The sequence below is a fragment of the Lutra lutra genome, chromosome 7 (assembly GCF_902655055.1).
Source record: "Lutra lutra chromosome 7, mLutLut1.2, whole genome shotgun sequence".
Lineage (NCBI taxonomy): Eukaryota > Metazoa > Chordata > Mammalia > Carnivora > Mustelidae > Lutra > Lutra lutra.
Window position 1 is genome coordinate 48,859,181 of NC_062284.1, and position 12,690 is coordinate 48,871,870.

At 54.1% G+C, this 12,690-nt stretch overlaps 1 long non-coding RNA gene across 1 annotated transcript; it reads right to left on the reverse strand.

Annotated features, from left to right (window-relative positions):
- Window positions 1-1,828: 1,828 nt before the first annotated feature.
- On the reverse strand, window positions 1,829-9,800 carry LOC125105640 (uncharacterized). The gene is made up of 5 exons (XR_007128970.1): window positions 9,694-9,800; window positions 9,455-9,524; window positions 5,267-5,445; window positions 4,882-4,970; window positions 1,829-2,063 (listed from the first exon to the last, which is right to left on the reverse strand). It is a non-coding gene; the product is annotated as an uncharacterized LOC125105640 (long non-coding RNA).
- Window positions 9,801-12,690: the final 2,890 nt, after the last annotated feature.

Sequence of the window (12,690 nt, forward strand, 5' to 3'; positions counted from 1 at the left end):
TGCAGTGGGCATGCTCTAATTTACCACTGACTGCCCAGTTGCTCACCGACGTGGCCTTCCTAGTTTTTACACCTTCCAGCCGCCAATGATAGTATTCATGCCTCGGCCTTCTCCACCGGGCTCAGTACCTTCCGACTTACATTTCTGTCACTGTGATGAATGAGAGACATTCCAACCAGTGAGGCTGAACAGCTTTTCATGTGTTTATTGGTGACTTGGATGTCCCTGTCTGCAAAACGCCTTTCATATTCTTACCCATTTTCTTTTTTCCTTTTTTTTTTTAAATATTTTATTCATTCATTTGACACAGAGAGAGAGATCACAAGTAGGCAGAGAGGCAGACAAAGAGAGAGAGGAGGAAGCAGGCTCCCTGCTGAGCAGAGAGCCCAATGTGGGGCTCGATCCCAGGACCCTGAGATCATGACCTGAGCCAAAGGCAGAGGCTCAACCCACTGAGCCACCCAGGTGCCCCTCTTAGCCCATTTTCATCCCTAATTATTTATCTTTTTCTTAATGACGGCTGGGAGTTCTTCCTATAGCATATCCTAATCCCCTGTTTGTTATATGTGAATGGCAAATATTTTCAGTCTGCCTTACGAATCTTTCCTTTATTGGTTTATGCTTTTAGTCATTTGTTTAAGAAATTCTTCCTCTCCTGCAAATCATAAAGACATTCTCCTCCATGCTTCCTTTTTACAAACCATCTTTTTGTCTTGTTACATGAGCAATATGAATTCTTTGCAGAAAAATTAGAAAATACACAAAATCCAGGAGAAGAAAAATCACTTATAATCCTACTACCCAGAAATAACCACTTTCAGTATGTTGGTCTGGGATATATATACATCAGATATATATACATAGGTCTGTCCCTGTGATGTCACCCCACCCAGGGCACCTTGCTCTGGGCAGTGTGAAGCCCCCTGAGAGTTTGGTTGCACTCTTTAATCTGTCAATCTTCCTTTCTAGCATTTTTTAAAAAATCTGGACCTCCCATGCTTGGGTTTTGGTCTTTTTTTAAGTAGGTTTGTTGTTGGTTAGCAGGTTGTTTCAATGTGCCTGCCCTCGTGGCAGCAAGGCCTCCAGCTGTGTGGGACAAGGACTTCCAGTTCCTTCATTCTGTTCCCATTCTGGCCCTTGGCCAGCCTCCAGCTGAACAAGCTCTGCCCTTCTTGGGGGGGAGTGCGGGGGTGACAGGGTCACCGGGAGGAGGGAAGGGGAAAAGCCCTGAGCTGACAATCGGGCCACTACTGTGGAATTTCTGGGGACAAGTCAGAGGCAGGTGACTTAGCTTCTCTCAGTCTTGGTCAGGTCCCTGCTCCCTGCTTCCTGGGGGGGCTGGGGCAGGGGCAGACTGCACTTGTTAGGTTTTCCGCACCTGAGAGCAGGTAGAATCGGCCAGGAGGTGGATAGGAGAGCTGCCAGACCTGGGTGTGCTTGGAGCTGGGAGTTCTCTATGATGAACACTGCTTGCCTCAGGTAGATTTAAGCTACTTCTTTCTTGCCAGCATGAAAATGCAGAGTTGCTCAGACAAGCCCCAAATGAGCTTGTCCTCCAAAGTGCCTTCTTGTTGATTTAGGTTCCTTCCCAACTTTGTCACTGACTTGCCCAGAGGCTTTGGCAAGTCACTCCACTTGGGCCTAGGACCTCTTCTGGAAACTCCCCTTCAGGGGAAGTAGGTAGTGATGTGAGGAGCAGCGTTGATTTTCTTCCACCCCTGGGAGACTTATATAAATTATTTAATCTTTCTGAAGCTTAGTTTCATAATCTATAAACTGGAACCTGATAGTACCAAATAATTTATTGATGCAGGCAAGGTAAGGCTCAACATGTCCATTTTAGTATAAAGACAGAATTCTAGGATTCCAGGGTCGCCCAAGAAGGGGTGGGTGTCATACCCAGAAGGGTCAGCAGGTGGTGCTGTCTCAGAGCAAATCTCCCAGCGGCTGGTGAGAAGGTTTTCTCCAGCAAGTGGGGAGATCCCTTTGGAGCCAGAGTACATTGTGATTGAAGGGGCTCTGGAAAGTCCAGCGCCCTCATCTTCCAGAGACGGGCTCTGAAGCTAAAGAGAGCATGCCGCTGTAGTCACAACAACCAGAGCTCCACCCCAGGGCCCGTGTGGCCAGAGGGAGCCTCCTTACTCTCCTCCCACCTCCAGTCTCCCTGCCACCTACGGGCCACCCCTGGCCCTCCGCAGAGGTGTGGTAGAACCTGCTGGAGAGGTTGGGATGACTGGCTTCCCCAAGCCTTGCTGGGTGTCTGTCTGGGTGGGGAAGTGATGTCTGACTCTCCAGGGGAAGAGGACCCAGGCTGCCCGACCCTTGGATGACCCTGCACAGAATTCCCCACTCAGCCTTTCTCAACGGTCCTTGGCCAATGGTGGGTGGAGAGGGGTGCAGCTTGGAGAAACTGTGGCATGACCTGAAGGAGGCAGCTCAGAGGGCACAGAGCTTGGGTGCCCTCTGCCCTCCAGGGACCCCTTCCTTGTGAGTGCCTGATCCTTAGCCCAAGCAAGCAAGTATCTCACTCTCAGGGTCTGGGAGCTGAGAAACCCAGCAGATGACCCTCAGGGGCTCTCCCTGCAGGCTCAAGGCACAACCTGGCACTAAAGGTGGCTCATCTCCCTTTGGAGACCTTAGCCCCAGGTCCCCTCATGGGCTGTGCACATGGCAGCAAGCTCTTGCTTACAGAGATAACTTCTCCCCAGCTCTGCCTCCCCAGTCTCTTTGTCTCCCCCTACTGCATCCCCTAACAGACCTTGACCTGCCACCCCACTTCCTCTGAAGTTCTTGCCTCATCTCCAGGCAGCCCAGACTCCTAGAGCCCCTAGGAGGGATGCTGAGTGGCTAAGCCCTTGGAACCAGGGAGCCAGGGCCCTCACAGGAGGAATGGAGGCCTGGGCCATTTCCATTTCTTCAGACCATGGTCTATTTGAAAAATGAAGAGTGGCAACGAGAGTTACAAAGACTGAAGCTTATTTTAAATACTTAACCATTCCAGATGAATAGTTTCTACTTATAAAACATGACAGGGACTAAAACTTCTCTGGTATGACATCTAGATTTGGGGCCCTTCGTGAATGTAAGGCCCAGAGCCAAGTGGCTCCCTTTCCTTCTCCCTCCCATAGACCTAGACGGGCTGCTGTGGACTTGGGTAGGTTGGGGGAGGGGAGAGCGGTGCAAAGACCTGGCTGGAATGTGGGGCTTGGGGTCCGCTCCATTTCTGGAGGTTCTGGAATCATAGAATGTCAGGCCCAGAAAGGGCCTTGGGGATTCAGTGGCTTAAACTCTTCTCTTACAGGTGGAAAAACTGAGACCCAAGGATAAGTCCCTTCCTCAAAACACTCGACAAGTGAGAAATGGATCCAGGCCATGACACCAAGTCTCCTGACTCCCAGGCTAGTGTTCTCCCTGCTTCATTTTAGTAAAATGAGAAAAGGAAAAACACCCAGGAAAGACTGAGGCTGAAACGCCCCCTATTCACCTCTCCTCCCCTAGGCAGTCTCAGCCCACCTTTCTCCCAACGTCACCAATTCCAGAACCCTGAGCTCGTCAATCACAAAACCATCCCCTTTCCTCTCCTACCCTTGGTATTTGGACACAGAGGGAATCTGGTTCCATCTCAACACTGGAGCAATCTAGAAAGGGCAAGAAGATCCCAAGGGGCAGAAATGGCCATAAGAGGGATGGGGGAGGTGGGCCTCGTTGCTAGGCAACCAGCTTCATCTGTTGCCTCGGTGACAGCCCCATCAGAGGGAGGCTGTGTGCGAGTGCGTGCCTGTGAGTTTCCAGGCTTCTCAACACCAGCTGGTTGGAACCACGTCCTCCCCCATGGCAGACTCCCTCATGCACATATCTGAGCCCCCCCCAACATGAATAAGACACTGTCCTGCCTCATTTCCTGCCTGCTGCCCCCTGCTCATCACAGAGTCTCCTGCTTCAGCCACCCCAAATTGTCAGCAGCATAAATTACAACAGCATCTTTGATCTTGCCTCTAGACCTCAGTTCAAGCAGTTCTCCCCACCTAGTGGCCTGCTGGGCCACTGCCTTGTGGGAGCAGAGAGGGGTGGGGAAGAGGGATGCTTGCTACTCCCTCCCAAGGACGCTTGGCGGTTGCAGAGGTTGCCAGTGGCTGGGTCCCCTGCCGTCAACCTTCAGGGACCGAAGAAGCCAGACAGGTAGCCCTTCATACACTTCACAGACATCCAGTGAGGGCTGCCTACATGCCAGGCACTGTGCCAGGCCCGGGAGCCCAGGACCTCAGCCTCACAAGGGAATCAGACAAGGAAACAGAGTCATACAGGTGGGTGTCCTTATAAAGAAGAAACCTCAGGGAGCTTGTGGACACAAAGAAAGGCATCTCATCCATGGCTGTGGGAGAGGGGGCTGTGGTAGGCTGAGTCAGCGCCCTCCCCCCAACCCGAGAGACATCCATGTTCTAAATCTCAGAACCTGAGAATGTTACCTGGTGTTGCAAATGTTTATGGTTGTGGTTAAATTAAGGATCGTGGGATGGGGAGATTGTCCTGGATTATCTGGGTGGGCCCAATGTAATCACGATGGTCCTTATGGGCGGGAGGCAGGAGCATGAGAGGCTGGAGTGATGGGAGGCAAGGAAGGCAGGTGGTCTCAGAAGCCGAAAAAAGCAAAGATCAGAGTCACCACTGAGCCCTCTGGAAGGAATCAAGCCCTGCTGAGACCTTGAATTTAGTCCCCTGAGACTCCTGTTGGACTCCCGACCTCCAGAACTAGAGAAGAGTAAGGACCGGGAGCAAGTGTACTCCTAAGCACAGTCTCATCCGGGCTCTGCTGAGAGCTTCATGCAAAGCCAAACCCTCAGGAGGCCTGGAGACGGCTATTGGGAGGCCCAGGACACCCACCTGGAGACGCTGTACCTGCCAGAGCCTGAACAGACCTTGCCTCCTCCTTCAGGCAGCCCTCCAGCCCAGGCCCCTTCCTCTTCATAGACCTAGTAAAAGAAACCTATCAGTTCTAAGACCCTACGATTGCCATTCGTTGGGCTGGGGCATTTGGCTCCATTCCTGGCCTTTCGCCGCCTTCATTCAAAATTCCCTATAAAACACAGGTAGAGTCAGCCCTGGTCTTGGCAAGCGGTGGGCTGTGGCATTGCTTATGTTCCCTGCTGTCAACGAGAGTTGGGGGCTACAGTGCCCCCTCTGCACCCTGCATGACCCCAGTCTCGGGTTAGGGCCTATGAAGTCTCCATCTGCTAATGACTAGGAAATGATGGAAAAAGATGCTCACCTTTATGAGAAATCAAAGAATGGTTACTCAGTGGGAGAACATTCTCAGAGCCCAAGGTGGCCAGGTTGACGGAGACACTGCGGGAGTGACGTGCTGTGTTCAGAAAGCAGCTTCGGAAACCATAGCTTGAAAAATGCTTGTTTGCTTTTACTCAGTAATTTCCCTTCTGGGAACGGGTCCTAAGGAAATAAGCCGAGATGTGGGGGAAAAGACTTAAGTACAGAGCTGTATCTTGTGGCCATGTTATCATGGTGGAAATGAAAACAATCTAATGAACAACAGGGCAATGGCTATGGAATTCATGGTCCCTGGTAAGAAAATACGAAGCCTTAGAAAAAGATGTTTAAAAAAAAAAAACCTTAATGATATGGGGAAATACACATAATATAAAATATTTACATCATGCACAACTGTCTTAATGGTATAAACAACTCCACCAAGGAAATTGCAAAGAAAGAAATTTGAAAGCACTGTGCTGAAGTAAAACATTGATTAGTTATAAATGCTGGGGTGCCTGGGTGGTTCAGTCAGTTAAGCGTCTGCCTTCAGCTCGGGTCATTATCCCAGGCCTGGGATCAAGTCCCCCATAGTGGAACGGGCTCCTTGCTCAGCCGGGAGTCTGCTTCTCCCTCTCCCTCTGCCCTTCCCCCCTGCTCATATTCTCACTGACTACTCGCTCGCTCTCTCTCTCTCTTGCCAGTAAATAAATTAAAAATCTTCTAAAAAAAAAAAAAATACAAATGTTGGTGGGGCCCCCGGCTGGCTTGGTAGGGAGAGCATGGGACCCTTGATCTCAGGGTCGTGAGTTTGAGCCCTGTGTTGTGGATAAAGTTTACTTTAAAAAATTAACTAATTAAAAACATTTTTAAATAATAAAGAAGCCTTCTGCTTCTCTGAGGCCTCCCTCCTGGGCCTGGGGCCCAGACCACTGCACACCCCACCCTGCTCCACAGTGGGGGGGTGGGGGGGCACTTGGTGCGGGAGGCCCCTTCCCACACTGCCCAGCCTCAGGCAGGCCAAGCTGTCCCTCTTCATGGGTACCTGCCCTCTTTGTCACTAAAGACGTTCTGTCAGCAAGGCCCTGTGGTGTGGTCTGTGTTCCTGGGAGCAGTCTGTGGCTTCCCCAGGAGCTGGCAGAACAAATTTGTTGGCAGATGGGTGGATGAGAGGCTAGCTGCCTCTTCCCCACCCGCCCCGGGGTCGTGGTCCTTGCAGCCTGTCCCCCACTGATGCTCCAGCAAGGCCCTGCTCCTCACTTTCTGCTCCCCTTCCTGGGCTAGCTGCTGGATCCCTAAGCCCCTGAGTCCACTGCATGCAAACCTGCGCCCTCCGACCCGCCTGCCTCCTCCTGGGGTGCTGGGAGGGTCAGCGCGCAAGACACCCAGGGACATGGCCTCCATGCTGGGTGACTTCAGACACCCAGGGGCACTAATTCCTCCAGCCCAGGTGGCCAGGAAGTCAGGGCCAGTAGGGGCTGGGTCCTCCCATCTGGAACCACAGCAGGTGGCTCTCCACAAACGGCTTTTTCCCCTCCCCCAGAAACTAGAGCCGGTTCTAGGCCAGGCTTCCCCCTTTCTGCTAATGAGCAAACAGAGGGGCTAGGAGAACAAACAAGCTTCCTGCTGAAGGTAACCCAGCCCTCTGAGTCAGAACTCACAGCCCTACCTCCCCTGTCAGGGCTCTCCTCTCCCCCCGGGGGGGAGGGGCGGCCAGTGGACAGGGCAGGCAGTGGCAGCCCAGGGTGCTGGGACTCACCAACCTCTCACCTGGGTTCCCCTCCTGCGTCTGAGCTCAGGAATCTGCATGCACAATGTCGGGAGAGGGGCCCAGTTTCCCCCGTGGTACTGGTAGGTTCTTGTTTTCCATCTTGAAATTTGTATGATATTCCAACCTCACAGATGAGAAGAGAAGGACTTTGCTCCCAGCTGATGGGTTCCCCAACTCCGTGAAGTCAGGCAGCTACGACACGGCCCCCTCCTCTCTCCAATGCTCCTGTGATGACGTGTGGCAGAGTCTGGAAGGAGGGGAGCAGGGGCTGGGTTCCCTCACGAGAATCTGTGCTGAGGGTCAGGGGTCAAGGTCCATCCATCATGTCAGTCTCAAGGTCACAGAGCAACATCTGGCCCTCGCTCCTTGACCTGGGCATGTTAGGACCAGAAGGGGCCAAGGTTGGTACGGAGGAGGGCAGGTTCCGAAGAGGAGAGAAGAGAAGACCCATCTGCCCCTGTTCCCTGGTAGCTCCTGGCTGGGGCCCCAAAAGATGAGAGGAGGTTCAGGGGCCAAAAAGGAGAGAAGTTCAGAAGGGAAACCTACTCATTTTTACCATATTCCCACAATGCTTACTAGTAATAGGGATGCATGGCAGGAGGAAAGATGGGGTGACAAATGCGGAGGCCCCCGGGGAAAAGAGCAGAACACTCGCCTCCTGATTGCCGCAGGGAACCAAGCTGGCGGGGCTCACCCAGGCTTGCTGTCTGCGGCGGGGGTCATTGCTGGGAGGCATGTCTCCCCTTTCCCAGACTAAGCACTGTCCCCTGACTTTGCCCTTCCATACTCAATGGGTTGTTACCTTTTGTGATGTAAACATAAGTATAGAGGGGAGTTGGCCTCGAATCTGGAAGGCTGCCCTGCTCACAAAGCCTGCAGATGGAAGGTTTATAAAGCCCAGACCTGCATGGCTCAGGCCAGAGATGTTGAAGTCCAACAGACCCCCAAGGGCCACCACCAAGAGCCAAAGTGTTTTGCGTGTGGAGCAAGGCCAGTTGGTCTTTATTTCCATGAGACTGTGTTCATTTGGCAGATAGATCTGCCACCAGGTTGGGGAGGAGTCCCTTCGGTTTTTACGAGGGGTCTTCTCCCCCACCCAGAATCACACTGAACGGGCTGCCCAAATGCTCACCGTCCAAGCCCATGTGACCCCTGGCTTGACCAACCTCCCAGAGACCTGACTACTTCCCGGAGCCCGCTTGTGGGACCCGTGGGCCTCCTCCCTGTTTCTCAGGATCTGTCCCCCGCAGACCTTTCTCAAGGACTCTTGGCATCCAAGTCAGGCATCCAGCTTTTGGAAGCTCTTGGAAATAAACAAATGAGTCTTGTTGGCTGTGAACGTCCCCAGGGAAGGGAAAGCAAAGCTTGGCTCCCTCACAGAAGGGAGATGACAGGGACATGGGGCTCCACACAGGATCTGTCTCACTTACGTGCTCACCAGGGCTCCGAAGGGGACACGTAGGGAATTACAATATGGAGTTCGATCTGCAGTGGACCCCTGGGAGGGTTGCAGACAAGGAAGCTGAACCTCTGGGTGGGTCCAACTGAGGTTGTATATCTGGAAAATGTCAGAGCAGGGAGGGGAACCCAGAACTGTGCTTTGCACGCCCAGCTTTTCAGAAATAAGGCAACTTCACACCATAGCAGCATCTTCCCCGAGGGCTTACTGGAAGCCAGCCGCTGGTCTGAGTGCCTCACATGTAAACCTGGGAGGCGGATACCTTTGTTTTCATGATCACTTGGGAGCATAGAGAGGATAGGGGAATGTCCAAGGTCACAGAGCTGGTGGGTGGCAAAGCCGGTGCTTGAGCCTGGGCCATCTGCCCCCTGAGTCTGCACTTAGAACTGCACTGCAAAGTTGGAAACAAACAAATGAGTCTTTGGACCGGGGTGCAGGGGTGCGGGGGAGGGGGGCTGGCGGTGGTCCAGGCAGCTCAATAGGTACTTGGGGGCACCTCCCAGAAGGGGATGGCAGGGAGGGTAGAGGAAGCACAGGGTCTCCCACAGGGGCCAGTGAGTGTGCTGGGGCTGGCAACGGCCTAGGGGAGGGCACGGGCAAGTGGGAGAAGCTGACAGGTGAGGCTGGCCTGATCCGCTTTGGGGATCCACCCAAGGGGTTGGTGGGGACCCACCCCATGCATAATGCCTCCCTCAGCTAACCCCAGCCTCTCTGGAAGCTGGCTCCTGCTTCCACTGCCTGGCAGGCCCAGGGGTTCTGCTGCAACTCCAGATGTCTGGGAAGGTTGGGGGTGGGGAGGAGAAAGCAACTGCCTTCCCCCAGAATCCAGACAGGATGTGGTCTGCAAGAAGAAAGGAGAAGGAGGCTATGGGGCCACAGCCCCACTACTAGCTCCTTGCTGGGGGCTGTAGGAGAGGTAGGTGTGAGGAGCTGGATAGACCTTGGGGCAGAACCAGACTTACCTTGACTTGCTGTGTGACATTGGTCCAGTTAACTCCCCTCTCTAAGCCTCAGGTCCCTTATCTCTGGGTCCTGTGGGGAGTAAAATGAGATAACCATGAGGAAGTGGCCCAGACAGGCCATGCAGTGAGCACATTTCTCAACCATGGACAATTGCAGAACCGTTCGGTGGTATGAGAAAAAGTATATACACTGGAGGTCAGTGTGGCTTAGGAAAATGAAGACCTGTCCCCCTTCTTACATTTTGAAAGCATGGATTGAACTTTGCTTCCTGAGTGGTGGCCTGATGAGGTCAGTAGAAAGACAAGCCTCCAGAAAGGGCCAGCTCTCCTGACATCTTGACTTCAGTGCAGGGAGGCTGATTTTGGACTTAGGACTTGCTCTAAGAGAACAACCATGTGCTGTTGTTAGGCCACTAGGTTTGCGGTAATGTGTTACAGGAGTAGTGAGGGACTCTTACAACCGCCATATGGGATTAAAGGCTTCTGGGTGCAGGGCGCTCAGTCCACGTGGAGGAAACAACCGCGCCTGGGCTGGGGGACATGGGACTTCTGCTGTTCTCCGGTGCTCAGTGATGATCGGCGGAGGGTGGGGAGCAGCCAGATAGGACCACAGGGCGGAGGGCCTCAGAAGCCAGGGTGCCACTGGTGGCTTGTTTCAGGAAGGTCACTCTGCTGCACAGAGGTGGATGGGCCACGGGGACCTCGGGGGAGGCAGTCACCATGGTCTGGGGAGCAGGACAGTGTAAGAAAGGAATGCACATGGGACGCCTGGGTGCCTCAGCTGGTTAAGTGTCTGCCTTCGGCTCAGGTCATGATCCCAGAGTCCTGGGAACGAGCCCCGCATCAGGCTCCCTGGTCAGTGGGGAGCCTGTTTTTCCCTCTGCCTGCCACTCTCCCAGCTTGGGCCCCTCTCCCTCAAATAAATACATAAAATCTTAAAAAGAAAAAGAGAAAGAAAGAAAGAAAAAAGAAGGAAGGAAGGAAGGAAGGAAGGAAGGAACGAAGGATGTATGGGATTGGCTACCAACGGAGGAAGAGGGCACCGTTGACAGAACCTAAGCTAGCGCCCACAAGAAGAGGGGAAGGGACAAGATGGGGGTGAGGGGGTAGAGGAAACAGGTTTGGTGGTGACAAGATGTTGTCAGCCCCAAGGCCTTTTCTGTCTTTAATCCTTTTTCTCTCTGGGCCTCAGTTTCCCCGTTGGTAAGGTGATCTCTGATGGTCTCAGAGCAAACAGTCAGTAAACCTGAGGTCACGAAGAGACCATGCTTCCCACCCGTCTCCCGTCCTGGAGGTGTAGTTCCCAAGGGTGTCCACCAGAGGGCGGGGCGGCCCACAGCCTTCTTAACTCCAGGGCTTCCAGACCACCCTGTGTTTCCACATGCGTGTGCGCGCACGACCGTGGCTCTCCTCTGTGTCACTTTGGGTCCTGTGGTAAGGAGTCAGAGGTGCAGGAAGTTGTCGAGGCTTAAATCTGTGGCAGACGGGGAGGGAAGAAACGGGATTGGCAGGGAGAGCAGCAGCCCCTGACACAAGACTCACAAAAGCACCCCCCAACCCCCACCCAACAGGGACACCCGAGCCTAGACTGCCAGTCTGAGGGGTCTTTCACAGGCACACAGGCGGGTCCCTGAAACTCGCTGTGCTCACACATTAGCTGAGGGCTGCTTGGCAAGATAGGCCTTGTCATTCAGCTAATGGAAGGTGTTGGAGGCTGTCATCCGGCTGTATTCCCTGCAGGGGTCTGCAAGTTCTTTCTCACAGAGGGACAGGAGAAGCTGCAGCCTCCCCTCTCTCAAAGCGCGCTGCCCCACAAACAACCCATTCCCACTGTCAGCGCTTGCCAGTCAGTCCCCTCTAGCTGCCCACCGTAGGCCCTCCCTTTCAGGCACGTTTTTCAGGAGCTTGGGGCCAGTCTGCCAGGCTTCTGACTCATGCACTCAGGGTGAGAGCAGACAGCGGGGACCACCAGAGGCACCCACCCGGAGGAACCAGAGCCTGGGCCTCCTCACCCTGTTGTGAGGTTTGCACAAATCGGCTCCCACTCTTTGGGTTTCGTACAGCACCATCAGGAGAGTCTTCCCCACCAGCTCCCAGGGAGAGGATCCAAAATGGGAATTCAGGAAGGGGCCATGGGTCCCCCAAGAGAGTGGCACACAAAGGGCGCAAGAGCCCTGGTGGTTTTAAGGGCCATGTGGGTTCCCCACCCCCACTCCCTCACAGCTCCACCTCTCCGTGCTGGTGGGGTCCCAGGAAGGGGAGCTGTGAAAGGGGTTTTTCCAGAATCAGTGAGGTCTGAGGGTGCTGAAGGCAGTAAGGCTGTGGAGGAGGACCAGGCTGCAGGTGCTCTGCGGGGCTGTCTCCCTCCTCCCCATGCCGCTCAGGCGCCATGATGCCCATCTGCCATTGCAGAGTCCTTGGGCCGGGCCTGTAGCTCCCCTCTCCTGGGTCCAGATGGTCATCCCGGGCCTTCCTCCCCCACTCTCCCCACTGCCTTCGCCCAACCCCCCCAGCCCCACTCAGAGCCAGGGCCTGGGCAAAAGCCAACACTGCTTCCCAGCACCTTCTCCTTCCCAGGTGGAGGGTCCTTGGTTGCCATGGAGACCAGGCCTGCCCACCCTCCCTCAGCCTTCACTGTGGGGAGGGAGAAGACGGCTGGGGTGGGAGAGTGGAAGTTGGACAGATATCCAGATAGAGATAGCAGGAGAAAATCCCCCCACCACCACGCACACACACACACACACACACACACATGAGCCTGAGAAAGGACAGGCAGAGTATATGAGGTTTGTTGTGACGGATCTATGATTGGGTACAGGGTCGACAGAGTGTGAACACATATGTGAATGGGTGCAGGGCCAGTGTCTGTGTGAGCAGAACATGTTTCAGGGGTCTGAGCAGATGGGAACATGTTTCTCTGGGGCTGTGTTGGGCAGTCCTGTGTGTACAGTGCCTGGGAAGGTGTATCTAGGGCCAGCGAGCTGGGGAGCACATACCTGGGCAGTGGGGACTGTGAGCACATGTCTAGGAGGATGCATGTGTTGTAGGGGTTGGGAGAGCCCTGGTCTCCCATGTAACTTGTCCCCCAAAAGCAGGTTGGCTGGGACTCCCCTGCTCCAACCCACTGGGTGAAAAGGTGGCCTTTGGGTGCTGGGCACTGGGTGGACAATGAAGTGTGGGTTGGGGGAAGAACCGAGAAGGAGCAGAGACCGTGGCGCCAAGGCCTGACTTGTCCC